Source organism: Megascapheus bottae, unplaced genomic scaffold (genome assembly GCF_031878675.1).
Source record: "Megascapheus bottae isolate mThoBot1 unplaced genomic scaffold, mThoBot2.hap1 HAP1_SCAFFOLD_289, whole genome shotgun sequence".
NCBI classification, from domain to species: Eukaryota; Metazoa; Chordata; class Mammalia; order Rodentia; family Geomyidae; genus Megascapheus; species Megascapheus bottae.
The window spans coordinates 116,201-129,337 of NW_028327603.1; positions in this window are offsets into that span (position 1 = coordinate 116,201).

Here is a 13,137-nt window from a genome sequence, read left to right on the forward strand (position 1 = left end):
TCCCCCGATGCTAAGAAATCTTCATCTTGGGAAAGCCATAATTTCTCATTGGCCAAGTTTTTAAGATTAGTCCATGTCTTAAAAAACAAAACCAAAACAAACTCACTAACTCTTGCACTCATCTGGTCCCTATTGCTGTGTCCCAATCATCCTGACGGGATTGATAATTGTGGCAATTGGCATAAAATGATTGCTACCTGCTGAGGCAATCACTTCCAGCTTCGGCAGAAGCTGATGAGCAATTCATTATGGAGGACGTAATTGATGTAAAAGCCGAGAGGAAACGTGGGATTTCTCCTAGGATCTCCAGAATTTCGTGCATTTGACCCTCCCTGGCACCGAATCAGCTGCAGCGAGCAGGAATTTGAGATCGGACCAGGGTGGCAGGGTAAGCATACCATGCAAAGTGCATGCAAATATTTGCAGAACCTGCCTTGAACTTGAGGATGTGACCTTGAACAAGAAACCCATGTATGAGACAGCATCGTCTGGATGATGACAACGACCTTGGCATCAAAGCTCAAAGCTAGCCTCTCCAGTCAGCCATGAAAGAATAAAAAGGGGGCAGAGGAAGCTGCAGGTATAGCCCAGTGGTAGAGTGTGTTATTTTGCATGCATAAGTCCCTGGGTTCAAATCCCAGCATCATCCCTTCCAAACAAAGAAACAAAAACAAAGAGGTGCAAAACATGTGTTCCAACACAGGCTAGCTATCTAGGCCAGATCTCTGGAAGTGGACAGCCTGGATTTGATGCCTGCTTTCATTTTCTCCTGCCCTAACTGGGAGAGGCTGAGTAAGATAGCCAGGTCCTGCTTCTCTCTCTACAGAAATGGCATTATTAACATGGCTGCTTTTCGTAACTAGACCAATGATGATTCTAGAACCCCTCCCGCTGCCTGCAGTCCATCCACCATAGGCAGCTGTTGCCTCTGCAACAGTAATCCTCCTCAGTTTTAGACAACACCCAAATCTCCAGGACTCCACAACACCCCAGCTCTTTCCATCCCTCACCAGCCACAAAGCTGGCTCAAGATGCCCTCTGTGTTACAGTAACTTGACCTACCTACAGTGTGCCTCTGGACCCCAAATGAGGTAGGAAAAGAAAATCCCCTATTCTGCTTTTGGCTCTCTTCCCTCTCCATCAGTCTAGCTGGTTTCCCCTCCCTGCATTTCAGCCCAGAGCAGTTGACTGAGACTCATCCGCTTCCATCACCTGCCAGGCCAGCTGAGCTGCTAATATCTTCCTGCCCAGCTCACCTCACCTATCATGGCAGAAACAGGGACTTAGCTGCTTCACGGCCCCCACTCTGCACCCTTTGCATTTCCACAGTGGCATCTTTCATCCCTCATTCTATGAGCGGCACCCCAGAACACCACCGTGGGTCTGTTTCGCACAGCCTTAAGGGAATACCACAGACTGGGTGATGTATGGTGAGCATGAATTTACTTCTTGCGGTTCTGGAGCTTGCAAACTCCCCCAGGGAAGAGTAAGGATCAGGGGTCTTCACCCTGCAGGATCTCATGGCAGAAGGTGGGATGGCAGAAGGAGAGGGGGGAATGGGTAAGGAAAGATGGATGAACTCCAGACATGTCATCCTTTCCTAGGGAGCTCACCGTGGGTGGCAGGAAGATACTGAGATCCCCCATTGTCTCTTGGGAACTGAGCCCCCCCCCACACACACCCCAGACCCTTCCTTCTGCCTCTGTTGCCTAAGAGATTAAGGTTCCAAACACATTCTTTCGGGGTGATATATTTCTATCAAAGCAAATACGCTTTGCACCAAACAAACGGGTGGGGGTGGGGGCTCAGTTTCCCTTTGCAGTTTCTCAAAATGTTATCTTTCTTACAAAGAACACATCACAAATGCAAGTCAAGTCTTTGAAGGGTCCCAACAGTGGGACATAAGTGGCAGAAAAGAACCCAAGACTTCTCCAAATAGCTAGCCAACAGAGAGTAGAATAAGGACTCGTTCTCATCAGTCAGGCACAGTTAGGTTAACCACAGCAGGTTAGGTCAGGGGAGGTTGACCTTCCTGTACACAGGGTGCTCGTATCCAGTCGTCACTACATACGAAATTTCTAGCATCTTCTAGACCTTTCTCTGAGAAAGCACACAGCATGCTAATTTCCTTCTCCCTCAAATTATCTACTTCAGTGGCCATGTTGGTGTTTAAAAAGAAAACCTGCGCAGATCCCGACTTTTTCCAAATGATTTTGACCAGTCCTTCATCTTCGGAAGGATGATGGAGTTCTACACTCTCTAAACCCCCTGCACCACACCCATCTCTCTCTCTGTGGGTCTATCGAACACCCTGGGTCACACTTAGGTAGAACTTAGGGCTTTGAGTTCTCCTTTAGTTTCATTGCTCAAGGCTGACACTCTACCACCTGACCCACTCTTTCACTTCTGGCTTTGGGCTCATTCCTTGGAGAGAGTGTCACAGACTTTTCTAGCGAGGGTGGCTTTGAACTGTGGCCCTCAGATCTCAGCCTCCTGAGTAGCTGGGATTACAGGCATGAGTCACTGGCTCCTGGCTTCTCTTCACCTTCCTGAGGGGATGAAGTCTGCCCCCTTCAGGGGCTCTCTACAATGACCTCACAGTGAAATCACCTACGGAAGTTGAAAAACTACCAAGTATCTTGCCGGTCTCTGGGAGAGCCCTCAGGGTTGTGGTAGTAGCATTTGGTGGTGGTTTGGTATTCGTGTGAGTGTTTCATAATAGCACAGGCCTGGCACCGAGTTTGGTGTATACAATCCTTTGCCATTTAGCTCTTCAGCATTCTGTATGTTAACATTTTACCTTTAGCAGACTTTCTCCTATAACCATTAAGAGGAGTCACTAAAATATCACTTGTCCCCAAAACCCAAACAAATCTTCCTTAGTGGAAGCTTCTATCTATCAGATAGGTGCATAAAAGATTTTACAAATAAATACGAAGCTCGAGCAATAACTCCCTCTTATGGAATCAGTGACTCACCCATTTTTACCCCTCCACGGCTAGTGCTTATCTGCTCCCAAACCTGGCCTGCTTTGCTTTATGGTGATTGTTTTTCTTCAGCATGTTTTAATCGGGCAAAGGGCTCTCCCCAGGTTGACTCTTAAGGGCACACATGGCAATGTAGCCAGATTAACCTCATCTCTTGCTCTCGCTCCTTCCCATTCCCCTCTCCTCCACCCCTCGAGTAAACAGCTCTTCCGGTAAGTTTCCTTATGCTCTCTGCACACATAGGCATCATGATATTATTTGTCCTCCATCACTCTTTCCTTCTCCCCCCTCCCCAGCCAGCCAGCCCCCTTCCCTGGGATTTGGTCATCTGTAGACACCTTAGCAAAACTGCATTATTCCTGACATCCACCCCATTTGCTTCCGGAACCAGTCAGGGGAAGCCTCATTCCTGCTCCTTTCACCTTGCTTGACTTGTCCACCTTCACGGTGATTTCTATGTATCTAAATATCAGGCGAGCGAGGGTTTCGGTGTAATGAGACTAGACGGATTCTGATTCTTCCTCTTTATTATCTTGAAAGCCATATTAACCTAGTCTAGGCCGATCTTATAATAAAAGCTGCAGGGAGAGTAGACTGATGGAGATAAAGCAATTCCTTGCTTGGAAGTATCATCTCTCGTGCTGATCCCCCATCACTTAAAATCAATTCTCAGCATGTAGGGTACAGCTCTTGTTCTCCATGTTAATAATACCCACGGTCCAGGGCCTGATGATATCCTAGAGGCAGAGGAATGTGACACCACTGACTTCGTATGAGAGGTAAAGAGAAAGGCAAGGTTCATTCTGGACCTAAACAGGTGAACAGCAGGGTTGCTATTGAGGATGAAGAGAATAGACTTTCCATTCAGAGGACAGAAGGCCTGAAGAGACAGTAGAGCATTGATACGTTTTATAATTAGCAGATGGGACCAGCATTGTCCGTGCGTCTTGCGCTGTTCTAAGATCTCACCATTGCTCCATTGAATTCTCACACTGAGAGCAAAGAGCCATTGTGCTCAGAGCTGTGATCACACAGACGGGGAAACAGGGATTATGGAGAACTGTCCTAGAGTTACACATCTCAATTAAGACAGGATTTCATTCTAAATAATAAGACCAGGCACTGGTGACTCACTTATATAATCTTAGCTACTCAGGAAAATGAGGTATGATTATCAGTTCCAAGCCCATAGGACTCTTTTTTTTTGTGGGCCATGGGGCTTGAACTTGGCCTGGGTGCTATCCCTGAGCTCTTCAGCTCAAGGCTACCACCCTACCCTTGAGCTCAGCCCCATTTCCCATTTTCAAGAGATTAATTGGAGGGAAGAGCCTCAGATCCTTTTGTGCCTGGGCTGGCTTTGAACCTTGATCCTCAGATCTCAGCCTCCTGAGTAGCTAGGAATTACAGGCGTGAGCCACGGGCACCTGTCTCCCGGAGACTCTCATCTCCAATTTCACACCAAAAAGCCAGAAGTGACTCAAGTAATAGGGCACAAGTATTGAGCAAAAAGTTCAGAGATAGACAGGTGTGGCGTAATCCTAGCTACTTATGAGGTTGAGCGTGAGGATTGCAGTTCAAAGCTGGTCTGTGGCTGAAGGGGTAGTGCAGTAGCCTTGAGCTGAAGAGCTCAGGGACAATACCCAGGCCCAGAGTTCAAGCCTCAGGTCCTATTAAAAAAAAAGTTCTGAGACAGTACCCAGGCCCTGAGTTCAAGCCCCAGGACCAGCAATGCATGTGCACATACACACATGTGCACATACACACACAGACACACATGCACACACATGATGGCATCTCCTTTTATGCCTACTCCCAATCCTTTTGTCATAGCACACAGGACAAAGAACCACCAATTTAAAGTATGAAGCAGCTGTCTGGACCTCTTATCAAGAAGACACAGCCTTAGGCCCACAGGCTGGCAGGGAAGGCACGCACAGATGAGGCTCTGAAATGACATTATCTCTCCCACCCCCACTTTGCAGGAGAAGCGATTGTCAGAACCATGGACAGGACGCTTCTGGACTAATTCCTGTTTTCTGATCATTAGGAGAACAATAATAAAAACTCAGACAGGTCTTGTTAAGAGTCAAGCGCACTCTCGCTCCAATTCCCTACATTCTTCTAATCCACCATCTCGCACTGGAGGTACTATCAGAGCATCCTGGAAACTATAAAGTCCTGAGACAACGGGGTAACAGGTTCAAGAGGCTGTTCCTGATATACAGACAAACTTCAAGAGCAGAGAAATCTCCCCTGGGAAAGCCACTCTGCTGTCATTGTTCCCTTGTTTTCTAGGTAGTTACAGCAACTGCTCTGCCCAGGTAAAAAATGATGAGAGCCCATTGAATTTGTATAACACTGAACTTATAAAGCTCCCTCACAAGTATTGAAAAAAGTATCACCAAAGTGTGATAACAGAGGCCACAGGAGACATGTAAGATGTGTCTGGGTAGTGTGAGAGTAAAAAAAAAATCATCCTCTTAATGCATTTTAGGGAAAATATAATTAGCAAGTGAAAATCATGATTTCACAGGTTTTATTTCTCCTGATCAACTCCTTTTTTTTTGCCAGCCCTGGGCTTGAGCTCAGGGCCTGAGCACTGTCCTTGGACTTTCTCAAGGCTAGAGCTCTACCACTTGAGCCTCAGCACCACTTCCAGTTTTTTTCTATGTATGTGGTACCGAGGAATCGAACCCCGGTCTTCGCAAATGCCAGGCAAGCACTTTAACCACTAGGCCAAACTCCCGGTCCCTGATCAACTCCTTTCTGTGTGTTGATTTAAAGGGAAGTGGGTAGGATTGGATAAGGAATGTTGATGCATTTTTTTTTTAAGGACGATCGAAGTCTGAAGAGTGCTGGGTGATTTTTACAGAGTTACAATCTGGAGTAAGCAAACTGTCATTGGTTCTTAGCTCTGTTGTGTGGGTTAGGAAATCTCAGAAGGGGGTGTTTAAGCAACTCACCCCCTTATTAGTGATTTCTATACATTATTTGCACAAAAGACTTACGTTGTTTTGAACCTACATAGAAGGTAAACTGAGTACACACTATGTGTAGTTGTCTCAACTATTAAGTCTGTTATGTAGACTCATCACCTCCAATTGGCCTTCCTTCTTCCTTCCCAAGATAGGATAGCAACCTTGGTGAGTCCAATTTTAAAGTGGTGGCCTTTCAGTTCCTTCCATTTTCCCACAAATAACATGATGGCTTTGAAAGGTCCACAGTAAACAGGTGTGTGCAGCTGTACGCTACCTTTCATTCATTCTGGTAGCTGCCCAGGAGTGTTAGTCCAGGGCCAAGGGATAGTTGTATCTTTAGTTTTATGGGTTTTTTTTTAACTTCCTAGATAGTGGCTACACTGGTCTGCATTCTAACCAACAGTGAAATGCAACATTTGTCAGGCTAATGGATCTCCTGTCTAAAAACAGAGACTGGGGGTGTCAGGGGAAAGGGGAGGAAGACATAAGGAGAAAGAGAGGAAAAGGAGAGAGTAGTCTTGCCATGTGACTGGCTGGTCCTGTTAATGTAATGAGGAGGTCCTGGCAAGTTGATGTTTTTCTCATATCAGAGCAATGGGGGACGGAGGGAGTAGTTAAAAGTGGTAAGAACAAAACAGACACACAGAGAAGATCTCATTTAATAGCTAGAAGAAAAAAAAGTCCTCGTGGAATTTAAGTGTGGCTGTTCCCGTGTGCTTCTGGAACCTAAGTAATGTATAACAAATCTTCTCCTTTTGTCTCTGCTAATCTGCGTAACTCACAGCCCAAAGATCTTAAGCCATCATAATTTGGTATAGACTATGAGGAGGGGAAGGAATGCAAAGAAACAGGAATCCTCTGGCAGGCACCACGTAGCGATTTATAATCCAGGAAACGCGACAGAAGTTATCTGAGGCTGACAGTCAGACACAGGTCAACTTGAAACCCACACTCAGAAAGCTGTTCCCTGCCAACCATCATCATCTTTGCTTTTGATCAGTGCAAATGAAACACGAATATGTCATCTGGGAATTTGTCAGGTGTCTCTCCACCGATCAGAATCACCAATCCTGTCTTAGAACTAGAAGAGATCTTAGAAGACTCAGGGAGAGATTGTCAAGGTCATGCCCTTCAAGACCCAGGCAGGGTCCCAGCTGTCACGTAGTCATCCTCTCCTGACTTCTCCCCTTACTTGTGGCTTAGGGAGGGAGAAAAAGAGTTCTTCTCGCCCATCCAAGCCAGCGTGGAGCCATTTTCATACTCCTGGCTATCCATGAGGACTAAGGTACATTCCAATTACCATATTTAATCCTCACATCTCTCCATAAAGGTGGGTGGGAAGGAAAGGTCAGAACTCTGAATACAAAAAAAAGGAAAAAATTCACTGGGGCATGTGCTTTGAAAGTGTCTCTAAAAGAAAAATGCTTACCAAAAAAAAAAACTAGGTCATTGAATTGAAATGCAACAGGATCCTCATTAAAAGTTGGATGTTTCCTCATATGAATCCCCAAAATAGAGGGATGTGAGAAGGACATTCTATTTTGGGGGGAGATTATAGGAAAAAGTTGGGGCTTTGGAGCTGGACCCATTTGAGTTCAAAGTTTATTTTAGTGTTGTTGCTTGGTTAGTTTAGTGGTCTCCAGCCAACCATAACCCTTTTCTGAACCTCAACTTACCTTCGCAACACTTTTAAATGGAGTTAAAATGCCTAGTTCATTGGGTTGATTTAAAAAAATAAACGAAGCCGGTTGCAGTGGCTCACGCCTGTCATCCTAGCTACTCAGGAGGCTGAGATCTGAGGATCAAGGTTCAAAGCCATCCCAGGCACAAAAGGACCCGAGACTCTTATCTCCAATTAACCTCTAGAAAATGGGAAGTGGGGCTTGGCTCAAGGGTAGGGCAGTAGCCTTGAGCTGAAGGGTTCAAGGACAGCACCCAGGCTGAGTACAAACCCCACAACCCCCACACACCTACACACACATACACAAATACGATTCTTATGATAGGTCTGCAAAGTGTCTAGCCCACAGCATATGCTCAAGGAAATGGTGGGATCTTCTTTCCATACACCATGAACCTCTGGCATGATCCCAAAATGACATATATCTTATTCCCAGACATGGGTGGGTCTGTGTTCCACTTTTTGATTGGATAGTGCTATGAAATTACATCACCTTTCAGTCCTCAGTTTTCTTCTCTGTTAGAAAACACTACTACTACTAATAATAATAGCACAACCTCCAGGAAGCAGACGTTGATGTTTTCCTGCCCCACATCCACTTTTTCTTCCTTTCTTCATGGCATCATGTAGCTCTTGGGACACCTTTCCTAAGTGGACTGACCCCACCCTCAGCTCCAAGAGTGACCTGCTTCAGGTAGAAGGAATTCCATTCAGCTCATGGGCTCAAGGCTCACCATGGGGCATTATTTTGACCAATGAACACGAACAAGGGATTTCTGGGAAAAGTTTCACCCTCTCAACAGTCTCTTATTTCGGGATGTCATCTGGTCTGTATCCCCTAATGTTCAGGACTGCCACATACACTTGGTGGCTAGCCCATGGGTAAAGCCAACATGGGGCAAAACAAAAGAGAGACACTGAAACAAAATTGCAAACTCTGGGTCCTCTGATCCCCTGCATCAGCCTACACAGAAGAAGGAATCTTGTCTGAGTTTCCTGTTCCAGATAGCAATAAATGACATCATCATTTGAAATATCTGAACTTGCCATTTCTGTCAAAAGCATCTGATCTCAGAGCATTCTCGATTATGAAGTGACACATACATCGTTCGTTTCCAGTCAACTGTTGTGCCCGGCAACTTCACTAACAAATGATTAGCTCTTGTCACAAATGTCTTCTTTTCTAGCCTCTTTTCTAGCCAGATCACTGCTTGCAGTATTTGTTTTTCTTCAAATGGCAGCAATGATTTATAAAAATAGTAACATCCCATACTACTTATGGGCCAGACTCAATTTTATGTATACAGCATATTGAATCTTCACAATAACCACGTAACATGGATATTATCATCACCTCCATGGCTAGAATGAGGCTCAGAGAGATCAAATGCTTTTTCCCTGAGGTCACACAAATGGTAAGTGACAGGGACTAAAGTTCACAGCAGAAAGGAGAGGAAGATCACCAAGAAATTTAATCTACTCCACATCCCCCCCCAACCATGTAGAAATTAAATCTAGCCCTTCTTCATCTCCCCTAGCAGCTAAGCAAAGTAGAAGGAAGAGAGGAGGAACTGCCATAAAAGTGAAGAGGGAAATGATGTGGCAGCCAGAGATGTGAGCGGGACATATCCTCTTACATGGGGACTCAATTGGCTACCTGCAAACTAGAGATGCGAAGCCACAGCTACGAGGCAAGATTATTGTCTGGTCTAAGGAAAACAATTCACATTCGATGTGTGGCCTGGAGCCTCAGAAAACTATGGGAGATGAATCATGATAGTACACGAGCCTTATTTTACCTTCCTCCCTGCTTACTGGTCACCTGCTTTGTCTCATTTAGTGATGACATGCAAACGAAGCAAGACCTGACAGATTGCCTGAATGCCAACCAAATTGGCACTTATCACTTCAATTTAAATCCCCTTTCCTAGCTCTCCCCACTGAGGAGTCTGATGATAATTCTCTTCTAGGTCTTCATTTCATAAGCAGGGCCAATTTGACTCATTATCTCCCTGTCAGCACAAAGATAATGAAAACCAGATGTCATCACTGACTTATCCCTGGCTCAGAACACAATCTGGGATGGAGAGAGAAAGTGAAGGGTGAATTCCCTGGTGGGCAAGCTGTTAACCTTGAAGACAAAATTCAAGGATTCTGAGACACGCCCAGCCCTCACTAAAGGCTGTCCATCTCTGGCAGCTCCTGGGCAATTCGGGTAAGGACCACGGAAGCCAGGACACAAACAGTACAGCCAAAAGAGCTTTGGATAAACAATATGATACGAGACACTATCAAATAACATATACAACACACACACAAGGGTAAAAAAAATCAAGTGCATCATGGAAGGGGTTGGGGGGGATTGTTTTTCTCCTATTAGCTTTGTTGATAAAATAAATAACTTTTGTTTTAAAGTGTGTTTGCTGTGCAAGTATCCTAAAGTTTCTTTCCATCTTTTGAGTTCAGGATTCTTCAAAGATGGCACATGATCTTGTCCGCTATGCAGAGTAAGGGAACAGTGCTAAAAAGTCATTAATATCTTTGAGGGAGTAGATTTAGCAGGCGCTTGAAATGGCCTTTCAAGAGCTTGCCTTTCTTCTGTTCCCTCTCTCCTCTGTCTCTGGCTCTGTTTGTCTAGCTCTCTCATCATCATCCTGTGGCAATACCTCAGGTGAGAAGACAACACTGCTGTTCTGACACTGAATGTCTTCATCCAGCCGAACATGCACCCAGGTCCCTGCCCTCCCCTCTTCCTCCCCCTGGCCAGAACACTTGATAGACCTCACAAGAGAAAAAAAAATGGTGTTATTATTCAGCCGCTTGAAGTAGCCAGTCTCTTCCAAACCATTTCATCCGTCACATCTTCTCGACTGTCAGAAAAAGACATATTGCAAACAATAGCAATTGTGTCCTTTGTGAGGGGGGAAAAATAAAAGAATTGTAAAGGTCTGTCCATATCCATGGGAACCTTTGTTGTCAAGGGCACTGCATGTTTTGGGGCCTCCTATCTCAGTGTTCCTGATGGGCTGCAGGGGAAAGGGTGGGCTCCAACATCACAGCTAGGTTCAGCGCAGAAGCAAGAGACAAGATGAAAAGGCCATCACAAATGAGGGAGTCTGGCCCATTTCTCTGAGCTGTGGAGTGCCAACTACAGAAACATGGCAGACAGAAGTCATTCCTGAAGAAAATCACTACGGAAACTCTTGCACTCGTTCAATTGGGAGGGATCCATTCTCTCAACCAGATGGCATCTTTGGTTGTTTAAAGGGTGGCAAGCAGGATTCCACACAAAACTTTAATAACAATGCCTTTGGCCAGCAGCAATGAAAAGGGATTTTTTTTTAATTTAAAGGGCTACTGGGTTAAGAAACTCACTTCCAGTGGGTTTGTTGCAATGGGGGAACTATGGCAGAACCTGGAAGTTGGTCTACCTGACGTCCTCATGGGCTTCTGAGATAACACTTGTTTAGAAGAAGGGAAGGCCTGGCAGCCAAAGCTTCAGCTCTGTTGATGTCAGGTTTTCATGTGGCAACAGATTTCCCCATGGCAGTTCAAGGCCATTCAAGTCTTATTTTCAATCCAGTCCTTTGATTTTATTTTTCTCATCGATGCCCAGTGTATATGTCTGTAGCATGCTCATATGTGTGTGTGTATATTTCTGCACATATACACAAAGAATTCATGCATGTGTGTGGACACACACACACACACACACACACACATACACAGAACCCTTGCACCAACAAGCACTCATAATGTTCCCCTCTCTTGTTCCTCCCACCTCTGTACACATCAGCCTAACTTATAACTTCCATTTCAAGGCTGGACAACTTTCTTTGGTTCCCTAAAGCTACCCAGGTGGCAGGTAAGAAATATCCAAGAATTTGAGTTCCTAAAAGCTGTTCTCAGCCACCAGGACAGTTGGGGACTGGGTTTATCAATAGCCCAGGAAGCAAAAAATCAATGGCAAAGTGACAATAAACAACTACACACACCTATCAAGCTGGCCAATCAGAGATACCTCTTCAAATGAGCTACAAATGATTGGCTTCAGGGAAGAACACGGGATATAAGCTGGACTAGTCAGACTTCTTTGTGGGTCTTCTAATTTGAATATAAGGAGTCGGGGTGGGGATTTCTTGCCAAACTGGTCAAATAGAAATTTGATGTAGCCAGTCATAGGGAGCCTGAATTAAGAGATATAGAAAGACTCCCTGCCAATCCCCCCAAAAACTGTTCCTTCATCCCTCTTTCCTATATCCAGGTACTTCCTTTATGTACCTCTTTTTGCTTAAGCCTGTTTCAGATAGACTTGGTCACTTATAACTCCTGCAACCCCAGCAGGTCTTTCCAAGGAAAATGTTAAGCTTCTTTAGGCCGAACCACAGCGTCCTGTGCCAACGTATCTTTGTCCCAATAGGATATATTTAGAATTAAAGGATGGAAATTTATTTTGGGTATGGCCTCCCAGATTTATGGAGGTTGAGAAGCCCCACAGCCAGCCACCTGCAAACTGGAGAATAAGACAAACCAGTGCCAAAATTCTGTCCATGTACAAAGAAAACAGCCCTTGTGTCCAAAAGCTGAATGTCCTCGACCAAGAAGAGAGAGAAAACAAAATCTCCCTTTCTTCCTTTTGTTCCTCTCCAGGGTCCCTCTGTGGACTGAATAATGTTCACCCGCATGCATGAGAAAGGGTCTTCTTAAGTCAGTCCACTGATTTAAACTGGAATTGCCTCTGGAAAAACGTCCATAGACACATGTGGGAAGGATGCCATCTCATCTGACTTGGCGTGCCTATGGCCAGTAAAATTGATAATGAAGTTGATTGTCATATGTTGAAAAGACCACAAAAACACAGTGATCCACTAGCCAAACCTGGAAGAGATTGAAGCATGATGTAGCTGATGCCTAGAAGGAAGAGCTCGCTGTGTGGTAGATATTAGATTTGAGAATGGTGATGAGAAGAAATGAACCACGGGAAGATCCAGAATATTCCAGGAGAGAGCTTGGAGGAGCAGAAAGAAAGCATGGTGGCTAGACAAGGGAGAAAGGCGCAAGGGTCCACATCAACTGGCTACATTTAAGCTCTATAGGAATCGTTCTCCAGTTCTCAGGGTCTCCCCTATCCTGGACCTCAGTTTCCCCGTGCTTGTATCAAAAAAGTTAAACTAGACAAAGAATAAGCACAACGCTGGTTCTATGGTTTGCATTTTCTGAAATCATAGGATTCAAATCCAGTTTCCCCCACTTAAGCCCTAAGAAAATACCCCCAGCATCATGTGTCACATTGCAAGCCCTGAGCGTGAGACGGTGAAAGACACAGCTTAAGCTAGGGGTTTTCAGTGTGTTCTCTCAGATATGCGGGTTTGTCTAAATGTAAACAAAGCAGTTTTTACAGGTAAGAGGCTAGATTTTTCTGACTCCAGGTTTTTCCAAGAATTTCAGATACACAAGGATGCTTGTAAAAAACAACTTCCTACCTGTGTTT